This window comes from Amblyomma mixtum, chromosome 4 (assembly GCF_055824585.1).
Source record: "Amblyomma mixtum isolate Tamu chromosome 4, ASM5582458v1, whole genome shotgun sequence".
In the NCBI taxonomy this organism is placed as follows: Eukaryota; Metazoa; Arthropoda; class Arachnida; order Ixodida; family Ixodidae; genus Amblyomma; species Amblyomma mixtum.
In genome coordinates this window covers 86,320,286-86,326,381 of record NC_143015.1, presented here as the reverse complement: position 1 = coordinate 86,326,381, position 6,096 = coordinate 86,320,286, and positions in this window count along the sequence as shown.

Here is a 6,096-nt window from a genome sequence, read left to right as displayed (position 1 = left end):
AGAATACCGGTGATTCTCCGCCAAGTTGTTCGGGTGGTTGTTGGCCTCTCTTGCCCCCACGAGTTTGTTCTGCTTAGTATATCCTGGCAGCTGAAGAAATAATGGCAGGGCCTCATCGCCCCCAAGTATGGAATTGGTGGCATAATGAAGGCAAAAAAAGCGCAACAGCAGTTGAGGGGAAAATGTGTACTCTTCATAGCAATGACCCTTCCCACACTTTCGTCGTGTCAGATTTTAGCTTACAAGACTACGGACACAAAGCTGTCAAATTCGCAACGTTTTATAAGGAATTAGCCAGCTTTCTGTGTTTTTGTTTGCATCTGTATAAGAAGTATCATTATTAAAAATTGCCCACGGCGCGACAAAAGTAAGCGCGACTAAATAAATGATCGTCACGCACAAAACAGCAGCGGTCATTCGACGAAGGATATTTAAGTGGGCGGAGTGTATATCACGGGCCTCTGATTACATACCCATTTGTGAGCTGGATATGCTATTCTTTGAAAATAAGCTGCTTCTGGAGATTATGTGCGACAACAACCACTCTTGCTCCCTCGAAAACTAATTTGTGGTCAAAGTGTTCATATTGATTCCCATGGATTGCTTACCGAGACAAAACTAGGATTAGAGGGGTACACAGAACAAGCGCTAACTTACAAATGAAAGTATTGGAAGTGAAAATACGAGCTCGAGGTGGGAAACACGCAAACATAGCTATCTATCTACTGAAAATGTGATAACTGAAAAGTTAAAAGGCACAGCTTTAAACCAAAATGAACCGCACTAAGATAATCTGGGCCAGCAAAAGATGATCTAAGGACCACGAAAAAACGATGCCCCCCTCCCTTTCACCTGTTCAAAGAACTGCCTATATACCTACGATACATAGCGAAATTTTGATGATAAGGATCTAATATCGTAAAGCATTCGTCTCGGACCATAATTCATTCCACTCTATGATTATACTTACCTTCTATTTTGTTTAGCACGCAAGTTTGTGTTCTTGACACTACGTTTCGCACAGAAAATCTTCAGCTCAAAAGCGTGCTGTTACACAAGTCTTCAGACCGATAGAAATGATTAGATTTCACTACCTGTTGTTTGTGAAACTGTAATAATGGCAATATTTGTTGTAAGCAACCGCTGTAGCTCAGTGGTTCTGGCGCTAGGCTGCGGACCCGAAAGACGAGTTTTCGATCCCGGCTGCGGCGGCTGAATTTCAATAGAGGCGAAATTCCAGAGATTCGTGTGCTGTGCGATGTCAGTGCACGTTAATGAACCCCAGGCGGTTGAAATTTCCGCAGCCCTTCACTACGGCGTCCCTCATAGCCTGAGCTGCTTTGGGACGTTAAGCCACCATAAACCAAACCAAACTAAACCAGACAGGGGTTCAACGCAATAGCTAGGTGGGTGATCTGATGTTACGTTGTTTGATAACAGCGCGAAAGGTGTGGGCCTACCAGAGCAACTAGGGTGCGTCTTGTGCATCCGTCCCTTACATCTGCGTCTTCCACTCTGCTGCTTTGCAGTTATTGCTCTTGTCGTCGTGATTCGCACGGTGATATAAAATAACAAAACCTCTTTTTTTTTCAATTTTCATATACCACTTCAACGTGTTTCTTCTTTTCATCATATTCATCACATTCAGCGGGAGACGGAAGGTACCTAATTTGTACCGGCTTCGTCTTTCTGCGTTCTTTGTCCTTTAGCGCTAAGTGAGATGAATCAGATCTCAGTCTACCAACTGGCCCAACTGTCGACTTCTTCGAAGTTTGTTTGCTGTTCATAGTTGTAGTTCCAGCATGACGGAAATCAAATATCTTGACTTGTTTACCAAGTTGCCACATAAAACAATGTAGTTTCATTAATTTCATCCGTCTTAAATTTTGTTGAAAAAGACGGCGAAGAAAAGAAAGGTTGGTTGGTTGGTTTATGGGGTTTAACGTCCCAAAGCGACTAATGCTATGAGAGACGCCGTAGTGGAGGGCTCCGGAAATTTCGACCAACCAGGGTTCTTTAACGTGCACTGACATCGCACAGTACACGGGCCTCGAATTTCTCCTCCAAAGAAATTCAACCGCCGCGGCCGGGTTCGAACCCGCGTCTTTCGGGACAGCAGCCGAGCACCATAGCCACTGAGCCACCGCGGCGGCTTAGAAAAGAAAGGACATGAATAGAGCAAAATGCCAATTTTTTAACAGAGGCTACGGGGACAAAAAAAGGCGTGCACAAAACGGCCGAGAAAGAGACAAGACAAGCGCTGTCTCCTATCCGTCTGTACTTGAAGCCAGAGTAGAAAATATATATGAACATCAAGACCTGCCCGGTATGTAAGAATCCACAATGACACCGTGATGTAAAGATAAAAAAAAACGTTTAAAGATCTTCCACCTTCAGGAGCTTCACAGGCGAATGATTGACGCATATATCCCCTCTTTTCCGAATATGATACTCTTTCAAGAGTTCATGTGCGGTCTTATAGTGACTTCTGCCCATCATCCTTATCGCACTCAGCAGCGGCTCGCAATGGCTGCAGTTCGTACAATGTTTAGATAAATTTGATCGTCGAGCCCTGAACACCCGCAACTGATCATCTTGAGCCCTATGTTGGCCTTCGCGCTGGCCAAGGGAATCTGGTAAACGACCGCGGCCAGCAGTTGAGAAATTGTTTAGCATGTTGCTCGTTACCTCTGCTCTTTTTTCCCATTCGAAGTATATGTGAGAAAAGTTGGGTGAGCTTCTCTGAAACGGAAAAAACCACTGGTACGCCATGTTGGTTCGCCACTTTCCTGACTTCTTCGCATTTGGTTGATTGCCACGAATCCTGTAAAATCTAAATAGCACTGAGAGCATCCGTAGTAACCACCATGCCCGTTATAAAATTTTCTTTCGCGACGTGATGGCTCGCTTCGCGAAGGGACTGATCGGGCCTTAAATGATGGGTTAGCGAAGGAGGAAATATATTCAGAATACTACATAAATAACCGAAAAATTATGCTTCAGCTTGCGTGCTGCCCTGCCACATCTTCTCACCCTCTTCCTGCGATATCACTTAGGAAAACTCAGGGTGTCAGCGCCTGAAGCCGTCGGGGGTACGTTCAGCATCGCTGTAATGCGAGTAGTGCATAATACCCGTACCGCGAAGCCATACGCGAGAAGAATAATTGCCACGACAAGGCATTATTCATGGTCCGCCACCATTTAGCGCAAAGATTTATTTCTTCCTTAAAGTTTACGACGAAAAGAGAAGCCGAAACCTTGCAAAAATTGCCCTTATCTGGTTAGCCAGTGGCGCCTGTAGATTTTCATGACGTTCCGGTTAATCCGCGGTTAAGTCAATGTCATGCTAATGCAAATTACAGAGCATTAAACACGGATTAGCACGCTCTTATTAAAATAGACAACGCCTATGGCTGGAGAACCTCCTTTCAGAGGCATCTGCGGCTTTGTTCCTACGTTACATTCAACTTTGAATGAGCTGACATCTTCCTGCTACTATTGTAGTGGTGGGCAAGCCAATAGTCACATAACACTGCCTTTGTGCAGGCTTATGAATTTATACCTTTGAATTTCGAAAGCTACTGTTTATGCTGAAGAGCTCGCAGAGGAACAACCATGGCATACAATTTTTGTTGCCCGACAGAAACACGTCCTCCCCTGAAGAAGGATGGACAGCTGGGCGAGTTTGTAATAATTCATCATGGGGGGATACAGCGCGAAGAAGACGAAGGACGCACTATGTAGTCAGTGTAGTCTTCTTGCTTCATCTTGCATCTTCTTCGCTCTTCACCCCCCACGATGAACATCCTCCCCTAAATCCTTAGCAGGAAACAGTGTCCAGCAAAAAATTAAGAAATCAATTTGTTCCTTTGTACGTCGGAGTCAATTTCGTTGTACTCTGGAGAAGCGGTTAAGATTATTAAACTGCTTTACAAGAACGATGTGTGGAGTGGTATTTCTCTATTCTAAGATAGCGTACCAGCGCTTTGAACATTTACTGGAATATTGATGTTTGTATTTTTAGTTCGCCTGACTGTAAATTCTGCTCAAGTTCACTTTTATTGCGAAAGCAATACTACTTGCACTTTCACACCTTTGCCGTGCCGCGGCGGTGACCACCATTGACCTTCATTTGACCTTGATTGCATTAGATTGGATTATATTGGATTAGATTAGATTAGATTGGACTGGCTTGGACTGGACTGGATTGGATTGGATTGGATTGGATTAGATTAGATTACATTAGATTAGAGTACATTACATTGGACTGGATTGGATAGGAGCGGATTGGATTGTATTGGAATGGAGTGGATTGCATTGGATTGGATTGGATTGTATTGGATGGGATGGGATGGAAATGGATTGTATAACCGATGATCACCACAATTTTAACCACAAGCACTACCACCAGCTACACTACCAGCTGTACCACGGCGTAGGTACGGATATTGCTTTCGCAATTACCGGGCTTAACCAAGCTAAGCCACAGCGAATTTTCTTTTGTCACAGTGGAATGTAAAAGAGGAAATTATGATGCCCCTAAGTCCTGCACTAAATTTCAGGGGTGCTCAGTGTACTTCGCAGTTACGAAGGCTAAACAATGAATTGGAGTTCCGAAGGCTGGCGGTCTAATTGTGGGTGGTGCACGCTTTGATTTTAGAAAGCCGCACTGCGGCATTCTCACGGAAACAGTAGGTCCTCTCTCTATCGCGCTACATTTTGCTTTGATGATCACAGCCCGCTGTCTTCAAGTGTTTACTTCAAATATTCCGAAATAATTTTATTCAAGGCCCACTGAAATGTCACTTGATTCTAGAAAATGAAGGTAGTCCACAGTACTAATACCTTTTTCGTAATTGGACGCGCACATCTCGGCATTCATCTAAACTAAATGGCTTAAGAAGGGAGAATCACTAGTGTCTTTTTCTTCTTTATTGCGATGCAATTTAGGTTGCCGCCTTGCAAAAAACATCCGCTTTTTCAGTGTGATCGAGATGCTCGTCATGTCATCAGCACCTCCAAAATTAAAATGTGAGGACTAGAATGTTTGAGTACCTTTCATTGTATTATAAGATGAGATTATACAAAGTGGACCAGTTCCTCCTTCTCAATCCACCCATTTGACTCCACATATACGCCTTATTTCATTTTCTAGGATGGGCGTACTTCCAGACTTTCGAATTGGTATGGGATAATTTTGGGCGGACCAACTTTTAAATGGTGCCCAATTTCCTTCTTTAAAAATGGGGTTAAGAAAGCATCCAAGTTTATTCCACCTTTTGCTTATTTCCTTCGGGTTTGGTCCGTCTTCTTTTATTTTGTCCTCTACTGCATGATATCCGTTTGTCGTACTGCATAGTATGTTACTTTGGCACTATTACCTGAATTTTGCAAAACAGCCGGTTATAGCAGACCCTCATTAAATGCCTGAGGGATGACAAATGTACTGTTTACTGCTCGTTCCACGCGCAGCAGTTTGGAGGCCGCAGAAAAAAATGTAATAAAAAGTCGATTTGCGCGAACTGCACTCGCAGCCTCCTGTGATGTTGCTATGAGCACAGCAAGGCATGTCCCAGATGCAGAAAGTATATTTGACTCTCGATATGTGTCCTGTGTCGTACCACAGAGACGCTAATTGGCTCGAACAGCGAAACGCCCCCGCCATGCACCTTATGGCCTTCCTGGCTAACGACGCCATCTACACCACTGTATCTAATCCTGTATTGTCCTTCGCTCTGCGAAAAACAAGCTGTACAGAAAGGGTTCGGGGCACGTGGATGTACAAAACACCAAACTCTGTAGCTTTAAAGCCGAAAGGACTATTTTCAAACCCCAAGGACGGGGCTGTGCTTTTTGCTACTCACCGGTTCCCGCTTTAGAGCTTCTGGAAAATTGGCTAATAACATCCGGGACTCACATTTTCTAGTGCAAATGTTAAGCAAAGCAGGAAATCCTGTCATTCAAGCTCTGCATCTGCCTCGAGCTCATTACCCAACAGTTGGATTTAGATGTTTGGAGCTTGTGCCGGCTATGCGCCTATACACTTTTGTGACCTTTCTAATTTAGGATGTTTTTGAGCACTGGCGGCCACACATG